A 21,311-nucleotide genomic window follows, 5' to 3' on the forward strand; every position below is an offset into this window, starting at 1 on the left:
TCGTATTGGAGTGGACCCTTGGGTTGGATGCGGGAATGCCCACAGACTGCCGGCTGATCTTATTCGCTTTCTCCATGACAGAGGAATCATATTTATCAAACACATTGGTGACCAAGCTAATTCCTCATTCCTCCAGCAGGCTTGGTTATCTGCCAGAACTCTAAACTTGCCTCACCAATGGTTTGATGATTGGAAGGATTATACTTCTGCTCTCACTCAAGCAAATATCAGACTTATGGAGGGACCAGATGAGATTATCTGGGCACATGCTAAACATGGTGTGTACTCACCCAAGCTGGGATACCTCAAGCTTATGGAGCCACATAAACCACCTGACATCCTTCCCACTTGGAAGTCGATATGGAAACTCAAGGCTGCGCCCAGGACAAGACTTCTGATGTGGAATATCATCTTTGATAAGATCCCCACAGGTTCTAATCTCATGAAACGATCCTTCTATGGACCATTTCGCTGTCATCTTTGTCTTAATGCTGAGGAGAGCACAGAGCACCTGTTTCTAACTTGCAGCTCGACCATTATCTTCTGGCAGTCCATATCATCACATATCCCGCAGCTGAAGCAATGGCATGGGAACACCCTACAGGAGGCTTGGTCTAACTGGTGCTTAGAGCATACAGGCAAGGCCAAGAACCTACCTCTGCTGATTTGTTGGGCTATATGGATAGCTCGTAACCAATCCATCTTCCAATTGAAGATGCCACACTGGCCTTCGATCATACTTCACACTGTGGCAGATTACAATTTATTACCTGAAGAGGACCCTGCCACTGTACCTAGAACTCTCACACCTATCCCCATTGATCACACAAAGCCTTGGGCTTTTTTTGATGGCTCAGCCCAAGATGAAGGGTGCGGGGGGGGGGGGACGCCATACTTCATCTAAACGACAGACACCGATACAAGATTCAAATTAACCTTGGCAGAGGCACAAACAATTTCGCAGAACTCATCACAGCCAAGCATATCATTCATTTTGCTATCCTAAAACAATGCAGACACTTACATATTTTTGGTGACTCCAAAGTTGTTTGCAATTGGCTCAATAGTGCATCTCATTGTCATGCATTTGCTTTAAGACATATTCTTGACGAAGCTAAGAGATTGATTATGTCATTTGAATCTTTTGTCTGTCATCACATCTACAAGGAACAGAACACCACTGCAGATCAGCTCTCAAAAGAGGCAGCGCACAGAATAGGGGAGGATTGGTGGATCCAGGAGGAAAACGATGGCACCTTTTATCAGTACTATCATCGGCCATTTGTTGAACAATTGGAATGATGGGCTATAAGCCCATATACATATGCAGATATTTTTGCTTTTTCAGTATGTAGATACAGCAGAACAGTGCATCTTTTTGCTTATATTACAGTATATATTGCTCTCTGCGAAGAGCCAAGCACAAATTTTGAACATAGAACTGACTTATTTTCATGCTCCCTGCGTGGAGACTTTTATATATATGGCAGCTACAAACAAACTCGACAGGCATAAGCCTGCTTTTGAATATGCTTCGGCATCTGCAAAATGTAATTTTCTTAACTCTAATGAAAATTACGACTTTTTCCCAAGGGAAAAAAGTGGTCTAAAATGATTTTTTAATTAATTAAAGTAATTTTAAAATGTATTTTTATATTAAAAAATTATTTCAATTTAAATAATATTTAAAACCATATATAAAAATTAAAACCATATATAATTTTTTTTAGTAAGTATATATATATATATATATAAAATTTTGATCTCATAGCCAATCAAATATTATAAAATATTTTAAATTTTTTTTTTTAATATATTTTTTTTTATTATTATTGGTTTAATTAGAATCTCATTTTTGTAAAATCCTCATTACACAAAGAACCAACAATGTTATTGACTTAATGAGATCTAGAACTTAAAAATGAGAACTCTAACAAAGAAAAATACGGAAAATCATGAAAAACAGTTGTGCATGTTGGAACAACTTTTTTTATAGTAAACTTTCAACATTTTTTAAAATTGGTAGTAAAAACCAATTTGTTTTTTTGGGAAATACATGAAATAACACCCTAAAATGAAAAGTGTTAATGCAACTTGATTAACCAATTTTTTTGGGTTAAAATTTCAATATTTTTTAACAATAGTATTAAAAACTTAAAACTGTGTGCAATAAACATAGAAAAACACCCCAAAATAAAGAAGTGTTATGTTGACATCAACATTTTTTGGGTTAAAATTCCAACATTTTTTAGCAATGGAATTAAAAATAAAATATCATGACTTCAAAAATCATTAAAATTCTGATAGTTTTCAACAATACCTTGAAAATAAAATATCACGAGTCCAAAAAACAAAAAAAATCCAACAATTTTTAACCATGATGTTAAATATAGATATCATGACTACATTTTTCATTTTGACATTTTTCAACCATGGCATTAAAGATAAAACATTAAGATAGATATCATGACTACATTTTTCATTTTGACATTTTTCAACCATGGCATTAAAGATAAAATATTACGACTCTTAAAAACTTTCAAATTTCAAGATTTTCAGCTATAAAAAACTTTATATTTTGAATATATTTGGAGATCAAATATCATGACTAAATTAAACCTTAAAACTAAATAACTAAATTAAAAATTCATTATACCAAATGCTAAAAGTATAGTTCTTTTAAATCTTTACCTAAGACAACTTGGCACATTGCAACAAAAACTTAAAAATCAACCATAAAAGTGACACAGTTATTTTAAAATCTTTACCTAAGACAATTTGGCACATTGCAACAAAAACTTAAGAATCAACCATAAAAGTGACACATATTGGGTACAAACAAAAACTTGAAAATCAACCATAAAAGTGACACATATTGGATACATGCTTGACCCATTGTAATGGAAACTTAAAAATCAACCATCAAATTAGCACATAGTGGAGAAGAACTTGATTCATTGTAACAAAAACTAAAAAGATCAAGTATCAAATTGACACATATTGGGGTCGGGTTGCTAGTGGAATGTGACAAAACCCCTATAGACAAAAAAATAAAATAAAATTAAAAAACAAAATCAAACAAAAATTAAGAAAATTAAATCATAACCCAAATATAATAATAATAATTTAAATATTAAATTAAAATATTAAAAAAGATAAATTAAAAATTAAAAATCATAATATATATATATTTTTAAAAATAACCAAAAGTAAACTATGAAAAATTCAAAAAATTAAAAATTAAAAAGAAAATTATATATATATATATATATATAATATATATATATATATAAAATATAAAATAAAAATTAAACAGAAACAACATAAAATAAATAAATAAACAGGGTGTGTGTCTTCTTGGTGGCCGTGCCAAAATATTTTCGTCGGGACACTCTTAACTGCTTTGGCGGCGACGCCATCGAGACAGGGTTTGATTACTAGGGGCACCGCCAAAGGTTGTCGTCAGATCGCTCGTAACACTCTTGCGACAATGCGACGGGGTTTAGGGTTGATTCTCAAAATTAACCACCCACCTCGGCGAGGTGACCCACTACTATTGCCTCACGACGGTGCTTTGGCGTCATAGTTGAGACAAAGGTCCCGCATATTTATTTGTTTTTATTTTTTAATATATATTTAAATATTTTTCTTATATATGTTATTTTAATTTTTAATGTTTTTTTTACTTAAGTTATTTAAAAATATAATAATATTTTCCAATTCAATAAGCTACCTGGTAGCTTGAGCTATTAAATTCTTGGAAACATTACATGTTAAATTCATTTGTATTTAAATATCAAACTTCACGGGGTGGTTGTTCCCTGTGCTAGGGGAAGAGACATGGTAAAAAAATTCAGTCAGCTAAGGGCTAGTGTGGCCCATACTGGGTGATCCTTGGGTGACTTTGATGGCTTAAAAACCCTTAGGTTGCGACTCCTCGGGCCACAAGTCAAGGCTGAAAGATCCAAAAAAAAAATAGAAATACAATATAATATCTTATCTAATATAATATAATATAATATAATATCTTATATTCAATGTATAATATTTATTAACAAGATATTCAAATTAAAAATCTTTTCGTTAAAATTTCAATATTTATTATTAATTTTACATTATCTTAATATTGTTTTTTTTACATTTTCGCATTTTAATGTATATTTTTGATAATTTTTGTATCAAATCTAAAATAAATTGGTTGGAAATATAAGTTTGAGTGGTATAGTTTGCACAATTTCAGTATTCTAAGAGTTTTCTAGACACTTCAAAACATAATTTAAATGATAAAAAGCTACATTATCACAAAAAATGTATTATGAAATTTCAATAAAAAAACCATAAAATAATTAGAGTGTTTCATATTTTAATTGTAAAATTATTTATGTTATAATTAACAACTAACTATAAAGTTTATTTTAAAATGTTATTAAAATAATTATGTTTAAAAAATTAAGCAAATACTAATGAAATAAATTATAATTTCATTAAAAATTATATATATATATATATATATATATATATATATATATATATATAGATATATATATATATATATATATCTTAAATCGTTTTTTGAGAATTTAGAAATGTTAAAAATCACAACATAATTTCTTGAAATTGATATATATGGATATCACTATAAGAAATTATTATTTCTATGTGCTTATATGGTCACTAGAAAATATAACTTGGATTTGTATGTCAAACATATCACAAAACATGCTTACTCATGGAAATTAGTGCCATTATAACTCCTAATTACTATAGTATGTTAGTTGTCAATGGTCTTATAACATAGGATCTATGTATCTTTGTGATCACCAAAAACTGTATCTTAAATTTATATCTCAATTATATCACAAACCATGCTTAACCATGAAAATTAATGTCATTTAAAAATCTCAATCCAGGCTTAACCATGAAAGTTAGTGTCATTGCTTAACCGTGAAAATTAGTATCATTTAAAAATCCCAATTAATACTTTATGTTAGATGTAAAAAATAATAATATACTTCAAAAAAACAAAAATTAAAAAATCACTATAAATATAGACATTTTTATATAATAATATTATTATTTTTATTTAATTAAAATAAGATTTTTTACATGACAAATATTAAACTAAAGTTTGTTTTAAAAAAGTTACTTTCCAATGAATATAAAAATCAGTCATTGCACTTACTTTACATAAAACTTTATACCTGAAAAACAAATTAACATCATCGAATTTCCATTTGACTGAAAAGATTAATTTTAAAATTCAGCAATGCCTCGCTAGCCAAAAGAAAAGTCAGTAGATTAATAGATATGGAAAACAAATGAACATCATCGAAGTAGATTAATAGATATGGAAAACAAACGAACATCATCGAATTTCCATTAACATGAAAGGATAAATTTGAAAATTCAGCGCTACCTCACTAACCAAAAGAAAAGCGAGTGGATTAATGTTTGGGTGTTTCCTATATTAACCCACCGTTTCACTCACTCGTGAATGTAGAGAAGTGGAGCAAACGGATTCCCAATTAGACTACGGCAATTATAATTAATGTAAATATTCTTTTTTATAATAATTAATAACAATGTAAAAAAATTTACCGGTCAAAAGATTCTGATCAGATATATATATATATATCTATTCTTTTCCGGTTATGCTTTAAAAAAAAAAACAGAAAAACATTGTTAAAATATTTACCAAAAAACTTATTCATATTCTCTAATATAATAATCATAGTTTTTTTAACAATTAATTGCGATATTTAATATGACAATCCAAGGAAATTTTGTGAAGATCTTCCTCCCTATTAATGCCAAATTTAAAAAGGGTAAATTTTCGTCAAGCTTTTGTCTTCTTTGCACAGCAAACATGTTTGCGGATTTAATGCAAGCCTCCACTGCCTCTAAGATTTTATGTATCTTCTTTGCCGAATGAATGGATGGTTCTGGTGATTCTCGTATTAATTAGGTTTAAACAAAGCCACCGCCTGGCTTACTTGTGGAGGTGGCGCAATGGATTCTCTTCTTTTTATTTGTATGTAATGATGATAGATTTCGGGAAGGGTTTGAGGGGATTACATGGCAACTTGGGACTAAATTGAATAAAAATCTTATCCATTGATTTGATTGATACATTATATCATTTCTTTAAGATTAAATTGCGGGACAATCTTCCATTGATTCGATTCATAGACAATATCATTATTTATGTTGTTCACATTAAATTCACCTGATGGGCGGTTTTTACCATACCGATCAGACATATCTGTAACGTGTAATGTGATCAGACATATTTGCAACATATCCTTTCTATAAATTGCATCCTGCATTTGGTGAATGGTAATAAAACAACAAATCGACCCCGAAGAGACGCAATAGGTCATGGATTTCAGGCTTTCATCGATGATTAGCAAAGCCTCGGCCTCATCTATGTTTTACAGTGAGTTGCCAGTGCCTAGTGTGGCAACTGGAGCTATTATAGGGAAGAATGGAAGCACCATTAAAAGTTTCCAAAACACTCGAGGTATCTCTTCTGTGAAATTGTCTTCTGGAAGAGTTGAAATACGTGGAGTATCAGAAGAAGCAGTACAGAGTGTTGTTCTGGCTATTGAACGCATTTTATGCTATGCTGTTTCCAGAGGTAAGGGATACCATCCTGACTTTTTTGTCACCTGCTTCTGTAAGTCACTTGCACAGCCGCTCTTGGCTGTGAACAAAGTTTGCTTTGAAAAGTTTGCTGGAGAAATCAGTCCGAGTCATAGAGAAGTCGATAAGTCATATTTCTGTGTCAAGACTGGAGCGATATGTGAGGTGGTTTCGGGAGAGGGATCGGGGTCATCGAGCGATAAATCAACTGATGATATGGATACTCTGTCTGCCCGGTTTTCTAGTAAGATGGGTATTTCGGAATCTTTTTTCTCTTCATACTGGGACTTTTCGGCGTATAAAACCAAGCTGCTTTCGTGCCTCAACTCTCTGCGATTAAATACCGAGTACAAGACGATTAAATTGGTGATCCGATTTGGAAAGCTACTTTTCGATATTCGGCCTGGTTTATCTAATTCAGTAATGAAAGAAGATTTCATTCCCCTGTCACGCCTGCAGCAACTCCAGGTTGGAAGGAAGTTGAATTCTTTCTTCTCTACGGCATGTTCTGATACAGCCGCAAGAGATGTGAAGCTTCACTTAGAACGCCTGAAGTACGTGAAGATCTCCAGTGGAAAGAAAGTTAGTATTCATGTAGCAGATTTGGTAGAAACGCAGCCGCAGGATATAATGTGTCAGTACGTTGTGAGACGAGTAAGGAAGGTCACAATGTTTCATCCTCCGACGAACTCGAATCGCCGACAGATGCTGTGATTACAAGAGTTCGAATGCTGCCGATGAGACATGGTTTTGTGACCTTCTGCAGAGAAGGACAGACAACCAGTGATTTCCGGCTGGGAGTAGCGACTCACGAAATGGAACATCTGAATGATAATGGTATTCCCCCAGGGATGGTGGAATGGGTAAACAAAGCGTGGAGGGATCGAACCCCTGACCAGTTACTTGTCTTTCCGCCGCCAGGAAGGTTCCTGGTCATCAATATCCGATATAAAAACACTGAAACGTACTGTACAGAGGATTTCAAATTTCGCATTACCCAGGTGGCAGGAGGAGACAGGCTTAACATGGTGGGGAATAAAAGATGGGAATGCAAGCTGTGCAGCAGATGGTTCAAGCGGAACTACGGATTGCCAGGCGTGGAGACAGGCAACAGTAGTCGGGAGGATGTGGAATCTGCTATGGAGACTGAAGTGGTTAACCTCGTCGATGAAGCCGTTAAGTTTAGTAAAGTCGTACAACCATCCGCATGACTGCAGCAACAATTTTGAGTTGACGTGTTTTCATGTTTTTTCCTGCGACGCCTTTTGCTATTTCTTGCGTCTTCCTTCCTGCGACTATTTTGATTTGTTTATGAAGTTCTGTGTGTTGATGAAGTTATATACAAACTTTAATTTGTGGTTGTGTTTTGTTACATCGACTTGTCAGCTCAGTAATAGTGTCATAGTATCCAACGTCCTTTTTGCAGACCTTCAGCTAATAATGCTACAAACAGAGGACCTTATTTCTTGTGGTTTGCCAGCGTTTTGTACTCCTTTTGTTATCGTTAATATAATTCAGTGTCATTTAGAAAGCAACGGATTGGATCTAATGGTTTGCTATTTTGTATATCTTCTTATTATTTTATACATTATCATCTTTATTTGGCCGGTTTTTTACATAAGCCGGATTAAAGTTGGTTTTATTAAATTATTTTCAACTTCAATAGAAAATAAACTGGTGTATTAGTTACAGATTCGAAGAAATATCTTACAAGTTATAAGGAAATACGTGCCTATGAGTTGTAGTCTATTACGTGTTTAAATGTTCAGCCATGGTCGAAATCTGCCAAAATGCAGAAAAGAAACATGAAATGCAGAGCTGTCTCTACCAAAAAAATTATTACTTATACTTTACAATCATTGGCCTTCCTAAATAAATCTTACTTATTCTTTACCATTGTTCGCATTACTAAATTTGTAAATTATTGATTTTTTTTCAACTTTATTAAACTATGTATTTTTTACGTGTGAGAACGAAAGTTCGGCCTATAAATTGAACTCTATTATAAATTGGAGTCTATTATCTCTTACTTAATGGTAATGGATAATTTTTTATTTTATTTTTCAAGTTATTTGACCAAAAAAAATGATTAGTGATATAAATTCATAATAATATATTATTATAATTATATAATAGTTAATTTGTTTATTTTTCAAGTTATTTTTATAATATTAAAAAAAATTAAAATTTCATTGGTGATTTAAATTGATAATAATATATTATTATAATTATATAAATTAAATGATTATAAAAATTTATAAATATTATGACACTTAATTTAGTATACATCATCTCGATATCTCACATTATTGAAATTGAAAAATCATTATAAAAAAGAATTATAATTTTATTTTATATTATTATTATTATTCTTTATATATATATATATAATAGTAGAGGTTAACTGTCACTTTATTATGAAAAATCTTAATCTATAAGTAAGATTTCTTACAATAATATTATGGCTTTGAATATCATATGCACACAATATTATAATTCATATAATTGATGCTCATATAACATTGTTTTTATTTAATAAATTTAATTAAAAGAGCCAAAACAACATAACTCAAAATCTCAATCTTTGATCCATAAATACCACTAAAGAATATTCTAGAATATAGTAATAATATATGGAGGTTAAATTATTATCATCCACTAAGTAATTACCGATAAATAAATTAAAATTAGCTAAACCCTATTCCAAAATGTAGATTTTTATTGGTACAAAAAACTCTGGTAATTATAAATTCTATATGTTAATGAAGATTTAATTTTATTTAAAGAAGGAAAATGAGGTGAAGTGACAAGCATGGCTTCACTTTTATAAGAGTTTTTTAGGTTTTGGGTTGTCTCGTTGATGATATGTAAGGGAAATATTTCCAATTTTTTTAAATGCCTTTGGGTGACCTATTTTCTTATGCTTGAAAAAAAATACAAGCAATTTTAAATCTCACTTTTAACATTAAAAAATAATTTCATTTTAATAGTATTATTTTCTAAAAAGATTTTTAGGTATTAAGGGACACCATGGGAAAGAAATAAGGCAATAGGAGAGTGGGGATGTTAGGAATATCTCCCCTGAAGGCAAGAGATAGGTTGCTATTATAAGGCCATCAAGCTCCCATTGACCGAAGGCAAAAGTGCGATTGTTGGTACCATGCCATCATCCTCCCTCTCAACCAAGAGTGAGGTTGTTGGTGTTAGTTCATCGAGGTTTTTGGTGCAAGTCCATCATCCTCCCTCTTAGCCAGTGCGGTTGTTGGTGTCAGTTTATCAAGGTTTTTGGTGCAAGTCCATCATCCTCCCTCTTAGCCGCTAAGAGTGTGGTTGCTAGTACGAGGTCATCTCTCATTTAAATTCTATATAGTTACTCTACTCAAGAGCATAAACATGTCCACCTAAGACACTTGAACTTAAACATGTGTGAGAGTTTCCTCAAACTATACTCAGTTAACTACTTAAATCGTATTTAAAAAGAAAAAACTTTTTAGAATTTTTATAAAAACTACCTTTTATAAAAAATTTAATTTTAATCACTACCTATATATACTACATTTATATAAAAACTATTACAAAATAACTCTAATACTCTTTACAAACTAAATTCAAGATCCTCGTAACAGTGAGAACCATCAAAACATCATACTATATCATGTGCATGTTTTTTTTGTGAATTTCTACAAATGATTTCTATTATAATGAAAAGTGATTACATTGATATCTAATCCAGAGAAAGCCCAGTTTTCCAAAACGACACTAGTGCAAGAGTCAAGACGAAAAATAGACTGCAGTCATGTGTTTCTTTCACAAAGGCATAGTTGTAATATCTATATTAAGGAACTAAAATAGACTGCAACCATGTGTTTCTTTCACAAAGGCTTAGTTTTGATATCTAGTTGAAGGAACTATAGATAAAATAGAGCTACAATATCCTTACTTATAGCCCAAATAACCATGTAAACACTTCATAGCGCTATTAGAAAAGAATAGAGTCACCATATATACCATAAAGAGTTACATCCCAAATGATTATACTAAAAAAAAGAGACAAAAAACTACAAAATTGATGTTGCCAGGGAACCACCAGAAAACCATGCCAAGAGTGAAAACAGAACGAGAGCCACAAATTCCCTTGCGACAAAGGATAATGAGATCCAAGAGTGAAACAAGAAGTAGCCAACCATAACAACGCCATCACATCATTTGTAGGATGAGACGAATTGAAGGAGACTAGTTGACGATGAGAATTACTGAAGGAGGAGTTGGATTTTATTGAGGAAAGGTAGAGATCAAGGTGCCACATCCAAAGGAACTTCATTTATATCCGTAGGAGACTCATGATCCTCCACTGATTTAGTATCTGAAGGAGAGACTCCACATTTCTCTACTCTAGCTACTCTGGTGTCAATGCCATCGAGGTTGAAATGAAGATTCCTTAGTATGATTTTGATTTATTCATGTCCTACAAACAATCGTTAGTTGTAAACTTGTTTTTCCCTCATAGCCATGTGTAGGAGGATGTCAAGTTGTTGGTGCATATTGATAGAGTGAACAAATTGTAAAGTTGTTGGTGCATATTGATAGAGTGAACAAAGTGTAAGGAATGTTTCCTGAACCACCGCGGGTCTGAAATCCAATTGCATCTATGTCCAGAGACTTTAGAATTAGAGAAATAATCTCCCACCAAACTCTTTAGAATCTAATAGTAAGATCTCTCTTCTAAATTCCAAAAGGATAGACTCAGAATTTCACCACTGAATCCCATCCAAAGAGCATGGATGTGGATGAGGAGCAAGTTGATCGTCCACCCCTCCTACTAAGATAATGTTGTCGTGGAGCCATGAAAGTAGAGGCACCCCTAGGAACCACACTAATTGAGTCACCCAAGGAAAAAAAAGAGCATTGACTATGGATACTTCCTAGAAAAGGTGATAGAACGAGAGAAAAATGTAAAAAGGTATTTCCCCAAATAGTAGAGGAAATTAAGAGTGGAACTAGTGGCACGTATATGTAAATCAAGTGAATAACTGGGAGAGCCCCAAACCAAAAGACTTGGGAAGAAAGCCTCACAAAAATTAGACACTTAACCACGTGAAAAACACCCACGAAGGGATAAACAACAAGAGACCACACCCAACTCACCCTTTTAGAAAGAGATGGAGAAGGAGCCCGAATACCAAACCTTGCATACCAAGACATGGTAGTTAAAGGACACACCTATGGGTTTAGAGATTTTGAGCGACGCAGGTGACAATACTGCCACCAATTGGAAGGACGGCCCCGAGCCTGTGCTATGGAGGAAACAGACGAAGAACATTGACCTACAGACGAGATGAAAAAACTAACAAGAGAATTTCAGACAACGATTAATCTGATTGAAACATTATATACCACAACCAGAGAGTGATCATAAGAAAGGTGATTAGTGATCGAAAAAGGATAAGTATACCAAAAATACCAGATCTCGCATGATCTTGCCAGATAAGCTTCGCTACCCCAACTTTCGTAAACAATTTTCCATTGAGGAGAGATGTCCATGCAACTATAAAGATTATATGAGAATACAGTTGCTACCTGTTAGCTCTGCTATGCAACGAGGATTTTCTATGGTCAAAGATAGGCTTGGTTTGCTTGGTTGTGCCCAAATAGGATGCCAGTGTTAGCCTTGTGGGAAAACGGCCCAAAAAAATGGATTCAAACACTCTTGAACTCTTCAAGAGTTCATTAAGATCTTCCCAAGGTCGAAAAAATCATATGCCAAAAGCCCTCAGGAGAGCGGAAATACACTATCGGAAGGGAAAAACACTCCAAAACCATGAAAAAAGACCAAAATCGCAGGCTTAAACAATGTTTGCGCAACAACCATTCAATCTAGTCGATCAATGGTCCAGATGTAATCGGCGAATCGCATCGGCAGATCTGATCGGCACAGGTAGGCAGTGGCAAATCTACGGAGGCGAATCAGTGGTATCGACACGGACAGAAGGGGCATTGTGATTGCTATCAGTGATGCAATGTGGACCGTCGATCGCTCGTGTGGATCGACGACCCACATCACATCGCTATATCACTGTTGGAAAAAACCAAAGGAGGACTTACAAAGGGGCACAGGACACTGTCGATCAACGATCGTCGATGATCGGATCAGCGGGTCGCATTGGCGGAGGCTATCGGCGCAAACAAAATACAAAGGAACCTTGGGGCAGTGCAATAGCGATGAAACCTGGACCCGATGGGTTTCCGGAATGAAATTGTTTAAATATTTGAAGTCTGGAGGGAGGCCTTTCTTATGTATTTCCTGTGTTTCTCAAGTATTTCAAGGAACAAAGGGAACAAAGGGACCAGGCCGAGTGCAACATGCGACAGCGACCCAAGGGCGGACCCGATAGATAGTTAAACAATACTTGAGGACCTTTGAATCCGAAAGAAGTAGGATGTGCGAGATTTCTTAGTATTACAGTGTTTTCTATATACAACAGAAAACAATCATTATTAAGCATTTTCAAGAGGTCACATCACCTAAAAAGGGCCGAGAGATAGAGACAGAACATTGGAAGTGGAAAGGTGACAACGCAACATGATGCAACCCGCAATAGAATTGATCAAGGAGCATAGATAGCGCAACATAGCCATTTCATATTCTCGAAAGGACGAAGGTGGTCAGTGTTCACCACTTCGTGTAGTTACTCTTCAACCACCCCATTCAACAAGCAAGATGGCCAAGAAGGGAAAGGACAAGACTCGGGCAGATCAGCACATCCAACAGTTAAGGGATTTCATCCTTTACGACACTCCACCTGCTCGAGGAGTATAACAGAGCACCAGAGAATGTCAAATTAATTCATTGAAGCAAGCAGATTACGGCAGAGATGCCATCAGATAGTTAAGGTGGTTGGTGGTCAATTATGACCCCTCCACACATAGAATAGCATAACATTTTGTAATGAAATTCTATATATACCCAGAACACAGATGTAATCAGGGTTGATGGTTGTAGTTTGATGTAAGGTTCAACTTCTAGAGACTGTAACTACATTGATACTTGCAGCGTCTGGACTTCATTTTAAGCTAATACAAGCTTCTTTCGCTATTAGTTGCTCACTTTCCATTTCTACTCTGTTCTAGGTTGTGCCTGTTATGCATTTGTTCATGTGATCTTGATATTTAGCATTAGAGGGGCTGTCATCCCACCTCTGTGTTGAAGTCTAGTATGTATCATTGAATGTGTTATGCAAGTTTCTGTTTACTTAGTGCCAGAGAGCTGTCATCCTATTTGTGCATTAGGAAATATATTTGCAGACCTCTTTACTAGTTGCAACCGACCATCACATGGTCTTGTGCATCTGCTGGTGTGGTCAGTATTCTCCATGTTCACCTAATCCTCAAACTATGAGTAATTAGTGGTCTAAAGCCTTGTAGTATGGGGGTGTTCACCCATCTCTGGAGTTAAGCATAGTAGAAGTGGTTATCTGGCTTGGACAAGCATCCTTCCTTCCATTCATCCATTTCCAACATTTTGTTGAGTTTGTAATGTTCCCAAGCATCTCCGAGATACAACCTAGGAGAGTTTCTTGGGGTGATAACATTAATTGGCGCCATTGTTGGGGAGAGGAGATTGAAGCTCAACTTCCTTGGGAGATGACACAGTTCCAGATTTTGATGATAGGCAAAGTCTGGGCACATTTCTGGTTGTAATCATCTATCTGGTGACTCCACTGGAGGAAGACCAACCTTTCGCGACTCCACATCACAGTCCTGGCTCAGTTTGTGAGACATACTCGAAGAAATCCTTAGAAATCACCAGCGGAACCAGTGCTTGACCCTGAGAAGATTGTTAAGCCAAAGAAAATTTTGCAGAAAAGAGCATCAGGATCAGGTAAGCCTAAAAAATCCCATGTATCTCTGCTAGTGAAGAAATAACTTCAGAGATTCATAAGGCTCCTTATCCATTTAGTTCCCCTTTGAATCTCAGTCCAAATAAAGCATCCCATACAGTCCATCACATTCCTTTGTCTCGGTCATCCATTGCATCGCTTCATACCGCTCAATCTACCAGTATCATTCTACCTACCTCAATCATGGCTGGTCAGCAAGTTGTCACAAAGATTGAAAGAATCATAGCTGCTAGGTATGGACCCCTGGTCTTTCTTGTCCCTTTGAATGCCATGCCTGCAGGAGATTATCAGAAATATATGCCTAATTTTACTGGTACAAAGGGAGTAACAGCTGAAGAGCACCTTGAATCCTTTTATAGTTATGCTGATAACTTAGATATAAGTGAAAATGATGTGTGGATGAGGGTTTTTGTCCAAAGCCTAGATGGGGAAGCTAGGAAATGGTTCAGAGAATTAACCCCTAGGTCTATAGCAGACATTGAGGCCTTAGATGATGTGTTCCTAAAGCACTGGGGGGATAAGAAAGATCTGCTCTACTATCATACTGAATTTGGGAACTTGCAGAGGGAGAATGGTGAGCTGCTGTCTGATTTCAATATCAGATTCAACCATATGTACAGCAGAATACTAGCTGAAGTGAAACCTACCCCTACTTCTGCTATGCTCACTTATGCCAATGCCTTCGATTCTCAGTTTTGCCTGCTGTTAAGAGAAAGAAGATGTGCTTCTTTGGCTGATATGCAAGATGCAGCCTTTGAAGTAGAATCAAACATCATAGCTACAGAGAGGCTCGGAGGTGACGCTGATAGGAGAAGATAGAGGGGTGAGCTCTCATCATACCCAGATTCTAAGATCGATAAATTGGCCAGGATGATAGAGTCATTAGCCTCTAGAGTTTCCAGATTAAGAGTTGAGCAGCATTTTGAGGAAGCAGGAGCTCCTAGTACCTTTGCTCTTCCAAATCCAAATCTATATAGAGGAGCGAAGGAGAAGTTGGATATTTTGCAAAGAAACAAAGATGCAAACGAAGACAAAAGGGTGAAGACCCTTTTTTAGAGTACAGTCATGGAGGAATAGAGTTTTGAAGAAGAGGATGAGGTCCATAATATGGAAGATAAGGGAAGTTCCCCTTTATTAACTCGAGCTGCCTATGAATAGTCATTATCCAGAGGCACTACTCGTGAGTTTGATGTACCTGCAAAACAACAAGCTTATCAGCAGAAGTAATCAGCAGCAGGTCCCACCATCCTCGAAGACCTTGAGCCTAAAGCCAGCCTAGCTTCCAATGACTATGCAGATCTGCGGATCGGCTAGCCTGCTGTTATCCCCAGCCTAGTGATAAAAAAGGGTGAGATCAGTTCCCCATAATATTTTGTTCCTCTGCCTGTTCAAGTGATAATCCCTCACAGTTGCCTCTTAGGCACTGAGGTAGGCCATAACTCGATGCCCAAGGCTGACATGGATAATCTCAGTCTTGATAGTCCAAAGCCTGCCCATGTGGCCTCCACACATCTTGAAGGGGCAATTTATCAGATCACAGAGGAGGAGGATGCATAGTTTTGGGACACCTCCTTGGATGTAGACTGTTCTAAGGAAGATGCAGGAGTAGATGAAGTCCTTGTGTCCCCCGCACAAGAATACATTGGTTCACCATTCATATTAATTGTGCAATCCACAAATGACACATTCAAGTATGCAGCGGCCATTGTTATTCAGCAGGCATACAAAGGCTTCCACAAAGAACATCCAAGGATGAGAGAATACAAAGAAGGGGTGAAATACAAATCGTCTCTACTTGATAAGGTCAAATACCCCAAACTTTTTGAGGTAGAGGATCAAATAAATCCAATTTTTCAGATCTTTGATGAACCAGCTCATAGGTCAACTGAGAGGAGGAGAAACAGTTTTGATGGTCCAGTAGAGGGCCAGTTTTTGAAGATTTACATTGTTTAAGGTTTTTGAGCCTTAATGATTATAAGCATGTTATTTTACAGGTTTTAGCATAGACTTAATTAGACTCCATGCCTAATGGAATACTAGGCAATGTTTTTAAGCTTGTTTTGTATGAAGGCATTAGTCTGCAGTTCTTGAGACCTCACAGGGAGGATCTCATCCCCAGAAGGAGCCAGTGCTAGCTCTGCTATACAACGAGGATTTTCTATGGTCAGAGATAGGCCTGGTTTGCTTGGTTGTGCCCAAATAGGATGCCAGTGTTAGCCTTGTGGGAAAACGGCCCAAAAAAATGGATTCAAAACACTCTTAAACTCTTCAAGAGTTGATTAAGATCTTCCCAAGTTCGAAACAATCATATGCCAAAAGCCCTCAGGAGAGCGGAAATACACTATTGGGAGGGAAAAACACTCCAAAACCATGAAAAAATACCAAAATCGCAGGCTTAAACAATGGTTGCACAGCAGCCGTTCGATCTGGCCGATCAATGGTCCAGATCTAATCGACAGATCGCATCGGCATATCTGATCGGCACAGGAAGGTAGTGGCAATCGGCGGAGGCGAATCGGTGGTATCGACACGGACAGAAGGGGCATTGCGATTGCGATCAGTGATGCAATGTGGACCATCGATCATGCGCGCGGATCAACGGCCCACATCGCATCGCTATATTGCTGTCGACAAAAGCCAAAGGAGGACTTACGAAGGGGCACAGGACACTGCCGATTAGCGATCGCCGATGATCGGATCGACGGGTCGCATCGGCGGAGGCTATCGACGCAAACAAAATACCTTGGGGCAGTGTGATAGCGATGAAACCCGGACTCGATGGGTTTCTGGAATGAAATTGTTTAAATATTTGAAGTTCGGAGGGAGGCCTTTCTTATGTATTTCCCGTGTTTTTCAAGTATTTCAAGGAACAAAGGGAACAAAGGGACCAGGCCGAGTGTGACATGTGACAGCGACCCAAGGGCGGACCCGATAGATAGTTAAACCATACTTGAGGACTTTTGAAGTCCGAAAGAAGTAGAATGGGTGGGATTTCTCAGTATTACAGTGTTTTCTGTATACAACAGAAAACAATCATTATTAAGCATTTTTCAAGAGGTCACATCACCTAAAAAGGGCCGAGAGACAGAGACAGAAGGTTGGAAGTGGAAAGGCGATAGCACAACACGATGCAGCCCAAAACAGAAGTGATCAAGGAGCATAGACAACGCAACATATCCATTTCATATTCCTGAAAGGACAAAGGTGGCCAGTGTTCACCACTTCGCACAATTACTCTTGAACCACCACATTCAATAAACAGGATGGTCGAGAAGGGAAAGGACAAGACTCGGGCAGATCAGCACATCCAGTAGTTAAGGGATTTCATCCTTTACAACACTCCACCTGCTCGAGGAGTACAACAGAGCACCAAAGAATGTCAAATTAATTCATTTAAGTAAGCAGATTATAGCAGAGACGCCATCAGATAGTTAAGGTGGTTGGTGGTCAATTATGACCCCTCCACGCATAGAATAGCAGAAGATTTTGTAATGAAACTCTATATATACCCAGAACATAGATGTAATCAGGGTTGATGATTGTAGTTTGATGTAAGGTTCAACTTCTGGAGACTGTAACTACTTTGATACTTGCAGCATTTGGTCTGCATTTTCAGCTAATACAAGCTTATTTTGCTGTTAATTGCTCACTTTCCATTTCTTCTCTGTTCTAGGCTGTGCCTGTTATGCATTTTTTCATGTGCTCTTGATATTTAGCATTAGAGGGGCTGTCATCCCACCTCTATGTTGAAGTCTAGTATGTATCATTGAATGTGTTATGCAGGTTTCTGTTTACTTAGTGCCAGAGAGCTGTCATCCTGTCTGTGCATTAGGAAATAGATTTGCAGACCTCTTTACTGGTTGCAGCCGGCCATCACATGGTCTTGTGCATCTGCTGGTGTGGTCAGCATTCTCCATGTTCACCTAATCCTAAAACTGTGAGTAATTGGTGGTCTAAAGCCTTGTAGTTTGGGGGTGTTCACCCATGTCTGGAGCTAAGCATAGTAGAAGTGGTTATCTGGCTTGGACAAGCATCATTCCTTCCATTCATCCATTACCAACATTTTGTTGAGTTTGTAATGTTCTCGAGCATCTCCGAGATACAACCTAGGAGAGTTTCTTGGGGTGATAACACTACCACCAGAGGATTGTCTGTGGTGAATGTCCGGTCACTGACTAGACATTTGGCATTCCCAACACACTCTTCAACATCTTCCAATCATTCAAGCAACATGCGCTCATGAATAATCATGAAGAATGTGATGTCATAAATCTTGGGAGATTGCTCCAATCAATCATGCATTAAAAATTCCATTACTCCTCCCTAAGAGATACTATAAAACAATATACCCTCATACTTCCCTGTAACGCCTAATCGACTATTTTATTTATAGTGATAGGATTGGGTGAGGTAACATAGAGGTGTGGTTTCTGATGGAGCCACACGATGATTCCCGTTAAACAAGTGGCAAGAATAACAAAGATATTGAATATTGTCAAGCCTTTCGCCATTCTCCTCTTCAACATGTTAATCATTTGTGTTGTCAGGGCATGGTTTAGTGGGATCACCTCCTTCAGGGACTATTGATAACGTGGCCCCATATTTTTGTATCATATTTTAATTTCATCTATGTCTTCCCTTTTTGATATATCTGAACACATGGTATGCAATGTGAGTTGGCATTCCCTAAAACCCCAATTCGCCAATGCCTCTGCCACCTTATTCCCTTCACTATGAGTATGATGAAGAATAATGTAATGGAATCGAGGGAGAATATTGTTAATACTGGATACTACATCATGCAAATACCAACTCCTCACAATTTTATATGGGGGTACTGTTGAAATTTTTAACTAGGTTGGGTCTTCATAATACTTTATGTACCCTTGATCTTATGTATTTGAAGGAGAAAAAAAAAAACAAAACTATTATTAGTTTTATAGCATGGGTTTCATGCTCAATTTTTTTTTCTAGGTCAAAGCACCCATTGTGTGCTTCTAGGGTTTTGTCAAAGAGTCAAGGAGTCAAAAGGGTCATTGTCATATGTAATAGACCCTATTGGGCATCTTGTATCGTGCCAAAAGAATTTATTTGAGTCAAAATATGTAGAAGAGTCCCTTGAAGACCGAGTTGGCTTACAAAGAAGAAATTTGCCTCCTTAAGGGAAATTCAAAAGCTTATATATAAGAAACATTCGACCTCATTTGGAAGATACCACCACGCAAGTTCAATCATAAGAGAAAGAAGTCTAAAACAAGAAAGAGGAGAGAAGGATAACGAAAGGGCTAGAAAACAAAATGATGAAATTTTTGGGTTAATATATCTCACACATGTGGAAAAGAAACTAGGTTTTTTGCAGTTACAAAGGACAAAATTTTAGATTCCTTAACGAATGACTTGCCTCCTTCTTCAATGTTGTCCCCCTATATATGCAAATGGATATCCTTTTCTTGGAAGCTAAGGAATCGAGGGACCACCCCTATTTCTTAGACTGGAATGTTGCCAAAGAGAACTTGATAGGGTTCCCAAACAATAGTAAAATGAGGAAGAAATGGACAGTTTACTTGAATTCCTTAGCTACAAGACAAGTATTGGATTCTTTGCTTCGATTAGTGATAAAAAATATCAAAATTAACAACTACAACTTGTTCTCTGACCTTGAGGATATCAAGCAAATCCTCATAAATGTGTGATTTAAGGTCAATGATTTGGATGCTTGTCTCTGTCAGGTGGAGAAAAGTTTGCTAATGAATTATGGGTCTAGAGACTTCACGAACCCTTCGGATGACATGATAGGAATTTTGTTTGCTAGCTCCATGGACCCTTCATTACCTATGTCAAACTAATTGGTGAATTTTCAAGATTTTTGGTATTATCCTTTCGAGAAAGTATGTTTATGTTGTTGGGTTTGGTTCAATAGCCTCCTGTGGCTTTTTTGGTTCTGGTTTGGGACAATTTCGCCTTTGGAGCATTGGTTAATCTTTTTTCTTCACACAATTTCTCTATTGGTTAATCAGATGTCAGGAAATGGACTCTCTTTTAGTATTTGGCATGGACAGCCATGTGATTCCTCGTTAATATCAATGGTGTTGGCATGTGCAGCTATTGATGGAAATGATTATAATGTGTTTTTTTCTTTGGTCTTCTCACTAGTGCTAGTAGTCGCAGTTGTTGATGGTGGTGATCATGATTTGTTTTGTTCACTAGTTGTTATGTCTCCTCTTGTGTTCAAGTTGTTGGAGGTGGTTGTAATGTTGTTGCATCCACTATTGTTATGGTTCATGTAGTGTTGTTCATGGTGGTTGTTGATTCTGTGATCTATGTACTGGAGGAGTGATACTTAGTTTTCAAAATTTGTGTTGATGTTTTACATATATTTGTAGTTTACTTAACGCAATAGAATGTGCTTTTATCTAAAAAAACTATTAATATGAATATTAATAGTAATACTAATAATAATGTTAATAAAATATGATTACATTTTGTTAAGATTGAACATTAAACTTGAAACATTAACGTTAATATTAAAATTAGTTTTAAATTTAATATTAATGTTAGTATTTGTATTTAAATTTATATTGATACCAATATTAACACTAATATTTGTACTATTATAATTTAAATTTCAATATTACATATTATTTACCTATCGGTTTATTCTTAATATTATTTATCTTTTATTTAATTTTTTATATTTTTATATTTTATATATTGGTCTATTATTATTTTTCTAAAACTAAATTGTGTTTAGATGAGCAGATTTTTTTCATG

At 36.0% G+C, this 21,311-nt stretch overlaps 1 pseudogene; it reads left to right on the forward strand.

Moving 5' to 3' along the window:
• Positions 1–6,396: 6,396 nt before the first annotated feature.
• On the forward strand, positions 6,397–7,922 carry LOC149221567 (uncharacterized; annotated as a pseudogene).
• Positions 7,923–21,311: the final 13,389 nt, after the last annotated feature.

Source organism: Pinus tabuliformis, chromosome Q (genome assembly GCF_031772625.1).
Source record: "Pinus tabuliformis cultivar Carrire ecotype Pingquan chromosome Q, CPIR1, whole genome shotgun sequence".
Classification (NCBI taxonomy): Eukaryota; Viridiplantae; Streptophyta; class Pinopsida; order Pinales; family Pinaceae; genus Pinus; species Pinus tabuliformis.